Raw genomic sequence first — 12,452 nt, forward strand, 5'->3', positions numbered from 1 at the left:
TCGAGGTGAGGAAAAAGTTCTTCCCAGAAGGAGTGATTGGCCATTGGAATGTGCTGCCCAGGGAGGTGGTGGCCTCACCATCCCTGAAGGTGTTCAAAAAGTGATTGAACGTGGCACTTGAAGCCGTGGTTTAGCTAGTCCTGAGGTCTTGGGTGAGAGGTTGGACTTGATGATCTCTGAGGTCTTTTCCAACCTTATTGATTCTATGATTCTAGTGGACAGTCAGTATGGACCATCTGAAATGAAGATAGAGACCTCAAGAGCCAGTTGGGACATACAGCATCTCCTATTTGAAGGCTAGTCTTGCTATTCTGTAACAATTAACAACTCTGACAGCTGAGAAATGCTAAGGACTGGCAAAGGAGGGAAGAGCTCCCAATTACTTTTTCTTAGACATTCAAATATGCTAATGGAGCTAATTTACAGCATGTTGCCTTTTAGCTTTTTGAACTGTTTTGTTACTCCTCTGGTTTTGTATGCTCCCAATGTGCATTGCATAAGAGATCACTTACTCAGTGAGGAGAAGGCAAGGGAGACTGATGAACTGCCATTAAAATGGAAAACACGAGCCTGGCATACTTCACGTTAAGCACAGAGAGAAATTTGTTTGCTGATGAGAAATAAAGCAGACCCTTGAACTTAAAAAGTCAATGACAGAAACCCACCCCCCCATAAAACCAGGAAGATATGATTTAAAGGAGCAAAAGAAAATTATTCAGGAGTCAATAATTTCTCAACAGGATTACCAGAGCCTATGCAGCATCACTCATAATGAGCTAGGCTGAGTATGAGAAGCTCAATTTGCATGCTATTTAGATTCAACAGATAGTTGCACTGTTGATATCTGAAGTGCTGTTGTTGTGACAGTGAAGGTAGAGGTCTTTTGCATCCCCTGAAAATTAACACAGTTCAGAGGAAATGGTAAAAATGGCACTCTTTGGGGCATCTAGTGGGGCTTAAAATAGACAAGAAGGATGCTCCTTAGATGACTAAAGTTCCTTTTTATCATCAGGTCACAGGGGTTGGTGAAAAAAAAAAAAAGCCTCAAAGTAACCAACCTGATCTCCTTCTATGATCAGGTGACTGCCTGGTGGATGTGGGGCAGGCTGTGGATGTAGTCTACCTGGACCTCAGCAAGGCCTTTGACACCATCCCCCACAGCAAACTCCTGGCCAAGCTGTCAGCCCATGGCTTGGACAGCAGCACTCTGAGCTGGGTTAGGAACTGGCTGGAGGGCCGAGCCCAGAGAGTGGTGGTGAATGGTGCCACAGCCAGCTGGCAGCCAGGCACTAGTGGTGTGCCCCAGGGATCAGTCCTGGGCACCATGCACTTTAACATCTTTATTGATGATCTGGATGAGGGCATTGAGTCCATCATCAGTAAATTTGTGGACGACACCAAGCTGGGGGCAGGAGTTGATCTGCTGGAGGGTAGAGAGGCTCTGCAGAGGGACCTCGACAGGCTGGGCAGATGGGCAGAGTCCAAGGGCAGGAGACTGAACACATCCAAGTGCCGGGTTCTGCACATTGGTCACAACAACCCCATGCAGAGCTACAGGCTGGGGTCAGAGTGGCTGGAGAGCAGTCAGGCTGAGAGGGACCTGGGGGTGCAGGTAGATGGTAGGCTGAACATGAGCCTGCAGTGTGCCCAGGCAGCCAAGAGGGCCAATGGCATCCTGGCCTGCATCAGGAACAATGTAGACAGCAGGAGCAGGGAGGTCATTCTGCCCCTGTACACTGCACTGGTTAGGCCGCACCTTGAGTCCTGTGTCCAGTTCTGGGCCCCTCAGTTTAGGAAGGAGGTTGAGTTGCTGGAACGAGTCCAGAGAAGGGCAACAAAGTTGGTGAGGGGTTTGGAGCACAGCCCTGTGAGGAGAGGCTGAGGGAGTTGGGGTTGCTTAGCCTGGAGAAGAGGAGACTCAGGGGTGACCTTATTGCTGTCTACAACTACCTTAAGGGAGGTTGTAGACAGGCAGAGGTTGGGCTCTTCTCCCAGACAGCCAGCACCAGAACAAGAGGACACAGTCTCAGGCTGCGCCAGGGGAGGTTTAGGCTGGAGGTTAGGAAGAAGTTCTATACGGAGAGGGTGATTGCCCATTGGAATGGACTGCCCGGGGAGGTGGTGGGGTCACCATCACTGGAGGTGTTCAGGAGGAGACTTGATAGGCTGCTTGGCTGCATGGTTTAGTTGATTAGGTGGTGTTGGATTAGTAGATAGGTTGGACACGATGATCTTGAAGGTCTCTTCCAACCTGGTCTATTCTATTCTATTCTATTCTATTCTATTCTATTCTATTCTATTCTATTCTATTCTATTCTAACATCCTTTTAATTCAGATCTCTCTGCCTCTGGGATTCAGCTATGAATTGACTGCCAACTGGAAAAACGGTAGGTAAGCATGAAAGCTGAAGTAATTTATCACTGCTATCTTTCCACCAGATAAGCATTTCTTTGTTTGAACAAATCCACATCGCCGTACTTGAAAACAAAAATGTTTTGAGCAGCCCAGCTTCCACAGGGCTCCCAGGTAATGAAATCTCAGCAAACAGTCAGTGTGGAAGTTTTGGTGCACAAAGAAGATTATTAATTTTCCCTCCACCTGACAAATAGATAAATACCTCTAGGTGAAACATAATTTGAAGTACCAGGCGCTGCTCAGGTCTGTGTTTTTCAATACCTCAGAAAGCACGAAGAGATGCACTTAAATTATTAATTTCTCAGCCTATGAAGTTTAAAATGCCCAAACAATTCAATTGAAAACCAGTTCAGCTGATAAATAATAACAATTGCTTTACCCTAGACTGTGACTTACAAAGCCGATGCTGATTGTGACAAAACTCACTGATTCCTTTCCATCTCACACATTATTACCAGTTGCAATGATTCCTCAGCTCCTCCTGCTGCAGCCTCGCTGTCTGATATGTGTGATGTCAACAGCAACTGTATCACCAGCCTATGTTTCCTGTTTGGTCATCTTCATAGAATCATAGAATCAGTAAGGTTGGAAAACACCTCAAAGATCATTAAGTCCAACCTATCACACAAGACCGCATGACTACTAAACCATGGCACCAAGTGCCATGTCCAATCCCCTCTTGAACACCTCCAGGGATGGGGACTCCACCACGTCCCTGGGTAGCACATTCCAATGGCTAACAGCTCTCTCTGTGAAGAACTTTCTTCTCACTTCAAGCATAAACTTCCCCTGGTGCAGCTTGAGACTGTGTCCTCTTGTTCTGGTGCTGGTTGCCTGGGAGAAGAGACCAACCCCCACCTGGCTACAACCTCCCTTCAGGGAGCTGTACGCAGTAAGAAGGTCTCCCCTGAGCTTCCTCTTCTCCAGATCCTCCTGCTGCTATGTGTGAAGACAACAGCAACTGCATCACCAGTCTATGTTTCCTCTTTGGTCATCTTCATAGAATCATAGAATCAATAAGGTTGGAAAAGACGTCAGAGATCGTCAAGTTCAACCTAGCACCCAGCCCCTCGGAACGAACTAAACCATGGCTTCAAGTGCCACATCCAATCCTCTCTTGAACACCTCCAGGTACAGAGATTCCACCACCTCCCTGGGCAGCACATTCCGGTAGCAAATCACTCTTTCTGTGAAAAACTTTCTCCTCACCTTAAGCCTAAACTTCCCCTGGCACAGCTTGAGACTGTGTCCTCTTGTTCTGGTGCTAGTTGCCTGGGAGAAGAGACCAAGCCCCACCTGGCTACAACCTCCCTTCAGGTAGTTGTAGAGAGCAATAAGGTCTCCCCTGAGCCTCGTCTTCTCCAGGCTAAACAACCCCAGCTCCCTGGTGATTAATCAATTGGAATTTCGTGTATGGCTATTTGCATGGTGCATGCTTCATTCCAACTGCTTTGGCTCAGCAAGGTAAACAAGAATAGAGAGTAATACAGTTCTTTCTTATCCCCCAAAGTATTTGAGGAAAGATTACGATTACAAACGACGCACAAAAAGCAGCCACCACGAATACCAAGAGGTTACAAAATAGGAGGTTGTATTTTTACCAATCAGATACAATGCATGAGATTCTAATACATACTCAGATTGCTTCCAAAAGCTGATAAAGAAGATAGGAATCTGGAAGCATTAGTATTAGAGGAAACAAATTATGAGGTGACTTTTCTCTTGTTTCCTCTCCTGTGTGATTAATTAAAGGGAGTTGGGTATCTGTTGTGTTTTGACACTGGTGTCAGATGTGACTGCTGAAACACTGAGCCAACGATAGATCAAAATGGAGAAGGAAAAGAAAGAAGCTCCAAGTACAACCAGAATTTATAGCAAATGAAAACCACTGGTTTTACCAGATATCTATGTGACCCTTCCAAATTTGCCTGGTGAATAGGATAGCATAAGATAGAATGGAACGGAACGGAACGGAACGGAACGGAACAGAACAGAACAGAACAGAACAGAATAGAATAGAATAGAATAGAATAGAACAGAATAGAATAGAATAGAATAGAATAGAAGGATTGAACATACAATCATAGAATCAATAAGGTTGGAAAAGACCTTTGAGATCATCAAGTCCAGCCTATCACCCAACACCATCTAATCAATCAGTAGAATAGAATAGAATAGAATAGAATAGAATAGAATAGAATAGAATAGACCAGGTTGGAAGAGACCTTTGAGAACATCAAGTCCAACCTATCACCCAACACCATCTAATGAATAGAATAGAATAGAATAGAATAGAATAGAATAGAATAGAATAGAATAGAATAGAATAGCATTAACCAGGTTGGAAGAGACCTTTGAGATCATCAAGTCCAACCTATCACCCAACACCATCTAATCAACTAAACCATGGCACCAAGCACCCCATCAAGTCTCTCCCTGGCTGGGTCATACCCATGCTAGAAACAAGAAGTTCCCAACATTTTTTTTCCCTTTCAGGTTTTCAAGAGGATAATATAAACATTAATGTCTGCCAAAGTGGCAGCAAGGAGAACTGCAAGAAAGATGATGATGTGGCATAATGAGGTTACAAACCAGACAACAATATGTCTGCAGTGAAGGAGAATTGTATAACAGCTTTCTGAGCTGCCTGTATCAATTGAGAAAGAAATGTAGACTCCAGCAGGAGAACGTATTGCAGCAAGTGCCCTCACTGATTTAGCACAGTAATGTTTACCTTTCCCTATAAGCCATCAGAGAGACAATGGTATATTGTGTAAATACAGTGGGGACATGGATTAATTTCAAACCTATCACGTAATCTGATGAGATTTCCCTGGAGATCTCCTAACACTCTGTAGCACCGTGAGCCATTATTTCCATACTTATTGGAAATAACTCTGGAGCCCAGGCAAAGCACAATATTCCCACTGAGAGCTGGCATGACAGGACTGGAATTAATTCTCCTTGCCAGTGTACACATCGTTATTTGGCACTGTTAGCATGTACCCCAAATAGTCTTTAAATCCAGGATGGTACGGTATGCCTTGCAACAGTGTCACTTCAGGCCTCCTAAATTTGGAGGCAGATTCCTTGCTACACGTACTGAACGCAGGTCAGATCTCATCTCATTTGCATAAGCCTGATGCAACTCCATCGTCATCGGTGGTCAAGGTCTTGGCTTGCACCAGTGTGGAATGGGAATTGGATCTGTAATATAACAGAAGTACTCAAGATGCTCTTAAGATGGCTGAACATGAGCCAGGAGTCTGCCCAGGTGGCCAAGAAGGCAAATGGCATCCTGGCCTGGATCAGGAATAGTGTGGCCAGCAGGGGCAGGGAAGTCATTGTACTCAGTACTGGTTAGGCCACACCTTGAGTCCTGAGTCCAGTTCTGGGCTCCTCAGTTAGGAAAGATGTTGAGTTGCTGGAACATGTGCAGAGAAGGGCAATGAGGCTGGGGAGAGGTCTGGAGCACAGCCCTATGAGGAGAGGCTGAGGGAGCTGGGGTTGCTTAGCCTGGAGAAGAGGAGGCTCAGGGGAGACCTTCTTGCTCTCCTCAACTCTCTGAAGGGAGGTTGTAGCCAGGTGGGGGTTGGTCTCTTCTCCCAGGCAACCAGCACCAGAACAAGATGACACAGTCTCAGGCTGTGCCAGGGGAGGTTTAGGCTTCAGGTGAGGAGAAAGTTCTTCACAGAATGAGTTATTTGCCATTGGAATGTGCTGCCCAGGGAGGTGGTGGAGTCACTGACCCTGGAAGTGTTCAAGAGGGGATTCGACTTGGCACTTGAAGCCATGGTTTAGTTCTGAGGTGTTGGGTGACAGGTTGGACTTGATGATCTCTGACATCTTTTCCAACCTTATTGATTCTATGATTCTATGATTTATTAAGGAGACAGACCTTGCTCACAATGAGCTGTGATGCTAGTCGTCATAGTTTCAATGATGTGCAAGAGCTTTCATTTTTTTCACACTGCAGTTCAATGCATTCCCTCTTAGAGAGTTATTTATCTCTCTGAAGTGTTCTCCAGCCGGTTGCTGTTACCAGATGTGGACGGATTCCTTTCTGCAGCACTGAAACTGGCTAGGCTGGCATCTTTGGATGCATTTGAAGACTCTGCTATAGTACAATCATTTTAGGTTTCCAAGCTCCTTTCCAGCAAGCTTTCACCATGTATTTCCTCTTTTATTTTTACAAGAAAACTGTCTCCTTTTTTTTGTGTGTGTTTGTGTGTTGATCTGTTTTTCTTACCTGATTCATAGAGGGATGCAAGGAACCCTGTGATTTGTCACCACGGAAACAACTGTTTGGTCAATATAGCTGATGTCACTGACTGAATCAAGGAAGGAAATCATGGAAATGATTACAAAGAGAAAAAGAGTAAGAAGAAAAAACAATAATCAAGCAACCAAACGTCTAAACAAATTCAGTAACGACCTGGAACATCCCAAAAAGAAATCCCAACTGAATGGGATGACTTCATTTCAGCTTTCAAAACTGCAGTTGTTTGAACTTTTTGTGTTTGTCTGTGGGTGGCAGCCCCTGAGTAAAATCCAGTGAAATCAGTTTTAGCAAGGGCATTTCATTCTCAACATATCTCCTGATGGCATTGCTGCAGCTTGAAACCCCTCTCTGCCAAAATTTTGATGGGAGGTTGAGGCATGACAGTCTTCTCCCTGAGGGTACGCTGAGACCTGACTTGTCCTCTTAATTAGCCACTTAACCATTCTAGCCAAAAAGGCTGAACATGCAGCTGTCTGCAAACAGCCTGACATTATCCTGCAGCTTTAAATACTAGCATCACAGAATGGTCTGGGTTGGAAGGGACCTCCCACAGTCGTCTAGTCCAACCCCCTCTGCAGTAAGCAGGGGCATCCTCAACTAGACCAGGCTGTGCAGAGCCTTGTCAAGCCTCACTTTAAATATCTCCAGGGATGCCACCTTAACCACCTCCCTGGACAACCTGTTCCAGTGTTACACTATCCTCATAGTAAAGAACCTGCTCCTAACATCCAGTCTGAATGGGCCCTTTTCCAGTTTGAAGACATTGCCCCTTGTCCAACCACTATAGGCCTCTGTAAACAGTCTCTCTCCATCCTTCTTGTAGGCCCCTTTCAGATACTGGAAGACTGCTATTAGGGCTCCCCAGAGCCTCCTCTTCTTCAGGCTGAACACCCCCACCACCCTCAGACTGTCTTCACAGCAGAGGTGCTCCAACCCCTGTGATGATTTTTGTGGCCCTCCTCTGGATCTGCTCCATTAGAATAGAATGGAATGGAACGGAACGGAACGGAACGGAACGGAACGGAATAGAATAGAATAGAATAGAATAGAATAGAATAGAATAGAATAGAATAGAATAGAATAGAATAGAAGTAGAATAGAGTAGACTAGAATAGAGTAGACTAGAATAGACTAGTCTAGACTTCAATTCAATTCGCCATTTTGGATAAGACCTTTGAGATCATCAAGTCCAACCTATCACCCAACACCATCTAATCAACTAAACCATGGCACCAAGCACTGCATCCAGTCTCTTCCTAAACACCTCCTGTGATGCTGACTCCACCACCTCCCTGGGCAGCCCATTCCAATGGCCAATCACTCTTTCTGGGAAGAACTTCTTCCTAACATTAAACTTTAGGAGACACTCTCATAAAAAAAAAATAAAATAAAAAGAAGAGCCTTTTTATAGCCTTAATTAAAAGTAATTAATTTACTAGACCCTGGAATTTAAGGTATTATAAAAAATTAATAAACCCCCCCTGACCATTTTTGCTGTGCACGTGATGAGTGCTGCAGTCACTCTTTTGCTTTTCCAGAGAAAATAAAGAGGGACTAATGTTAGGTGATAGTGAAGTTCACCGCAGCAGGTCGACTGAGAGTGTCACACATTCATTAGCATGTGTGTGACTGGTAAATAATTGAGTTAATTTTAGGTTGAGTGACATATTTAGAAAACTACAAATCACCTTATTTCGTTAATTTAATCAACCTTTGCTCTTCCCTGGATAGTTCGGCATACATCTGCAATATTAAGTCGGGACTGACGGCTTCATCTCCCGCCCTCACCAACACCAGTGATTTGCAAACTTTCAAGACCATCAGCTGTATGAAATGCTGGCCCTCCAGCAAGGAGCTCAACACAAATAAAGCACCATAATTACAGAGCGGGAAGAAAAAAAAAGCCAACAACAAAACAAAACCATGCCCACAAAAAGGCTGAACAGGAGGCTGTTTCTAACTGAAGTTTTAGCCACATTTATGCTGAAATCTCAGTTTGCTTTTTCTATGCTGTAGTTCACAAGATACCAATGCAGAATGATTATTTCAAAGGTCTTTTCCAGCCTGGTTAATTCTATTCTGTTCTGTTCTGTTCTGTTCTGTTCTATTCTACTCTACTCTATTCTATTCCATTCCATTCCATTCCATTCCATTCCATTCCATTCCATTCCATTCCATTCCACTCCATTCCACCAGACCCCATCCCACCCCACCCCACCCCATCCCATCCCACCCCACCCCACCCCATCCCATCCCACCCCACCCCATCCCACCCTACCCCATCCCACCCTACCCCATCCTATCCTATCCTACCCCATCCTATCCTACCCCATCCTATCCTATCCTATCCTATCCTATCCTATCCTATCCTATCCTATCCTATCCTATCATCTTTTCTTCCATGTGGTTAGAGATGACCTCCAGAATAAGTTGCTTCATCAACTTTCCAGGGATGGAGATGAATCATAGAATCATAGAATTAGTCAGGGTTGGAAGGGACCACAAGGATCATCTAGTTCCAACCCCCCTGCCATGGGAAGGGACACCCCACACTAGATCAGGCTGGCCACAGCCTCATCCAGCCTGGGCTTAAACACCTCCAGGGAGGGGCCTCAACCACCTCCCTGCACAACCCATTCCAGGGCTTCACCACTCTCATGGGGAAGAACTTCCTCCTCACGTCCAGTCTAAATCTCCCCACCTCCAGCTTCATTCCATTCCCCCTAGCCCTGGTTGTAGTTGCCTGGGTCTAACCTTTTGCCTCTTTTGAACACTGGAGTGACACTGGCTTTCTTCCACTCGTCAGGCACCTCTCCTCTTCTCCATGACTTTTCAAACATGATGGGGAGAGGCTCAGCAACAGTATCAGCCTGCTCTCTCAGCACTCGTGGATGCTTCCCATCAGGGCCCTTGGATCTGTGTATTTTCAGGTGGTACCCAGTCCTGACTGACTAGTGGAGTGTCCTCTTCCTTCCAGTTCTGTTCCCTTCCTTCCACAGACTGGGGGTCCTGAGGGCTGCTCTTAGGAGTAGAGACTGAGGCAAATAAGGCATTCAGCAACTCTGCCCTCTGCCATTTCTGCATCCTCTGTTACCATCTCTCTTTTACCATATCCTATCCTATCCTATCCTATCCTATCCTATCCTACTCTCCTCTCCTCTCCTCTCCACTCCACTCCACTCCACTCCACTCCACTCCACTCCATTCCATTAGAATAGAATAGAATAGAATAGAATAGAATAGAATAGAATAGAATAGAATGGACCAGGTTGGAAGAGACCTTCAAGATCATTGCATCCAACCTATCATCCAACACCATCTAATCAACTAAACCATGGCACCAATCACCCCATCAAGTCTCCTCCTAAACACCCCCAATGATGATGGCTCCACCACCTCCCCAGGCAGCCCATTCCTATTCTATTCTATTCTATTCTATTCTATTCTATTCTATTCTATTCTATTCTATTCTATTCTATTCTATTCTATTCTATTCTATTCCATTCCATTCCATTCCATTCCATTCCATTCTATCCTATTCTATTCTATCCTATCTTATCCCATCCCATCCTATCTTATCCTATCCTATCCTATCCTATCCTATCCTATCCTATCCTATCCTATCCTATCCTATCCTATCCTAGTTTCTCTGAAAACCATTTGAAGAATTTAGTCTACCCTTGAATACTTCCTTGTGACACTCTGTCACCCCAATTAAATCACATTACAAAACCCAAAACCCACACTGCATGTGGATCTTCCAGCTTTGGGATTCTGGAAAAGGATGTTTTCCAAGGCAGGAACCATCTTTTTCACAGCTCAGCTTTATTTGGAAGTAAGTCACAATTCCAAGCTAATGTGAGCTATTCATTTCTTTTTCATCGGCTGTCTTCTGATCTCTTTGCACAAAGTTTCTTTTCATTTCCAAAAGACATTCTATTAGCCTCCTATTTCCAATTGAACATGACAATATTTAGGTAACACAGGGGGATTTTCTATCCAAAATTCAAGCTGTGAAGGCAGGGGCTTGCAAAAAGGGCAATTACTCTTCAGGCTCGTATTTTGAATACGCAAACAAGTTGCTTGTGGATTACTGGCAGCTACATCAGGGGCTCTGACACCTAACAGTTTGTCATTAACAGGCAAAGCAATTAATGAAATTATAAATATGGAAAAGGAAAATATCAACACTTATTTACATTAGTTAGTTACTAGGAGGTAAAAGACTTTGTCAGCTGTAATACAATACAAATTGCTGCAAAGCATTTAATACAATTATAACATGCATATATATTCAAGGCACTACAGTTTATACTCTAGGTCTGTCCTCCTGGGATCAATTTGTGATACTCTGTGCTGGGTATCTGGTCCTGACAAAATAATGATGCTTGGTTCCCTTGCTGCTACATTTGGCTGCCACACACTTGAGGCACGGGTACGATTACAGACCCAGCCGCTGCCCGGTGAATAGCAATACACATCGCTGGGATGCCTGGGGACAGGAAGGAGCAGGCATGATTAGTATCTATACAGAAAGCACCACACATGAGTGTGCACCTGCCTCTCCAAGACAGAAATATTTTCCTCAAGCAAACACAGTAAAAAAAGCCAAGCAGTCACCAGCAGATCATACCCACTTCTTTACTGCTGCCATCAGTATCTTAAATGCTCAAAACCCCACTCAGACATTTACCCCAGGCACAGCATGTAGAATCAGAATCAATAAGGTTGGAAAAGACCTCAGAGATCATCAAGTCCAACCTGTCACCCAACACCTCATGATGACTAAACCACAGAACCAAGTGCCACGTCCAATCCGCTCTTGAACACCTCCAGGGACAGTGACTCCACCACCTCCCTGGGCAGCACATTCCAATGGCTAACAACTGCCTCTGTGAAGAACTTCCTCCTCACCTCCAGCCTAAACCTCCCCTGGTGCAGCTTGAGACTGTGTCCCCTTGTTCTGGTGCTGGTTGCCTGGGAGAAGAGACCAATCCCCACCTGGCTACAACCTCCCTTCAGGGAGTTGTAGACAGCAAGAAGATCTCCCCTGAGCCTCCTCTTCTCCAGGCTAAACAATCCCAGCTCCCTCAGCCTCTCCTCATAAGGCTTGTGCTCAAGGCCTCTCCCCAGCCTCATTGCCCTTCTCTGGACACATTCATGTAGTGACAGGCAGCAGCTCTGCACTGGAGGTTCAAGAGGCCTAAAGAAATTACTCTTGCAGATGACAGCCAGCTCGGTGACTACTGTAAGGTGGACAAAACACTTGCGTGTCACAACGGGACTGTCTCTTCCATACTCAAAGCCATTAAGCCATTTAAGCAGGAAGACTGCCTTCACTTTCTTGCACTTGGAATTAAATTTGTGTTCAGAATTACTGGTGCTATAAGCGGTTACCAATCTTAGACAAGACTATTTCAAAGCTCCTTATTAGCGCTTTAATTTTGAAGTCTGACAGTTGTGTAACACGCTGCTGACATCCTCAATTAATAACTCGGAGCGTTACTTGGTAACACGAGGCATGCTTAGCAGCCTGACTCAGCCCTCAACAGTGCAGCCAATCAGAAGGAGACACTGCTCCCAGGTTCCCAGGTGCCAAAGTGGCCTCCTTGTATTCACCTGTTGTAAACATGCATTTTCTTGCACTGCAAAGGGAGGCAAATGGAGAAAGTGGTGGTGTCCTCCAGGGATCAGTGCTGGGCCCCAATCCTGTTCGATATCTTTATTGATGAACTGGATGAGGGGATTGACTCC

Source organism: Dryobates pubescens, chromosome 7 (genome assembly GCF_014839835.1).
Source record: "Dryobates pubescens isolate bDryPub1 chromosome 7, bDryPub1.pri, whole genome shotgun sequence".
In the NCBI taxonomy this organism is placed as follows: Eukaryota; Metazoa; Chordata; class Aves; order Piciformes; family Picidae; genus Dryobates; species Dryobates pubescens.